This window comes from Pristiophorus japonicus, unplaced genomic scaffold (genome assembly GCF_044704955.1).
Source record: "Pristiophorus japonicus isolate sPriJap1 unplaced genomic scaffold, sPriJap1.hap1 HAP1_SCAFFOLD_29, whole genome shotgun sequence".
Lineage (NCBI taxonomy): Eukaryota > Metazoa > Chordata > Chondrichthyes > Pristiophoridae > Pristiophorus > Pristiophorus japonicus.
The window spans coordinates 4,626-5,795 of record NW_027252668.1 but is presented as its reverse complement, the minus strand read 5'-3'; positions in this window follow the sequence as shown (position 1 = coordinate 5,795).

Genomic DNA, 1,170 nt, shown 5'->3' with positions numbered 1-1,170 from the left:
AATGCTCTCTCTCTCTCACACACTATTAGACCCATCAATGCTCTCTCTCTCACACACACTATTAGACCCATCAATGCTCTCTCTCTCTCACACTATTAGACCCATCAATGCTCTCTCTCTCTCACACACATACGATTAGACCCATCAATGCTCTCTCTCTCTCTCACACACACACTAATAGACCCATCAATGCTCTCTCTCTCTCTCTGACACACACTATTAGACCCATCAATGCTCTCTCTCTCTCACACACACTAATAGACCCATCAATGCTCTCTCTCTCTCACACTATCAGACCCATCAATGCTCTGTCTCTCTCACACACACACACGATTCGACCCATCAATGCTCTCTCTCTCTCTCACACACACACTAATAGACCCATCAATGCTCTCTCTCTCACACACACTATTAGACCCATCAATGCTCTCTCACACACTATTAGACCCATCAATGCTCTCTCTCTCTCTCACACACACTAATAGACCCATCAATGCTCTCTCTCTCTCTGACACACACACTAATAGACCCATCAATGCTCTCTCTCTCTCACACACTATTCGAACCATCAATGCACTCTCTCACACTATTAGACCCATCAATGCTCTCTCTCTCTCACACACAGATTTTTAGACCCATCAATGCTCTCTCTCTCTCACACACACACTATTAGACCCATCAATGCTCTCCCTCTCTCACACTAATAGACCCATCAATGCTCTCTCTCACACTAATAGACCCATCAATGCTCTCTCTCTCTCACACTATTAGACCCATCAATGGTCTCTCTCTCTCTGACACACACTATTAGACCCATCAATGCTCTCTCTCTCTCTGACACACACTATTAGACCCATCAATGCACTCTCTCTCTCTCTCACACACACTAATAGACCCATCAATTCTCTCTCTCTCTCACACTATTAGACCCATCAATGCTCTCTCTCTCTCACACACACACGATTAGACCCATCAATGCTCTCTCTCTCTCACGCTAATAGACCCATCAATGCTCTCTCTCTCACACACACTATTAGACCCATCAATGCTCTCTCTCTCACACACACTATTAGACCCATCAATGCGCTCTCTCTCTCTCTCTCTCTCACACACACACTATTAGACCCATCAATGCTCTCTCACACACTATTAGACCCATCAATGCTCTCT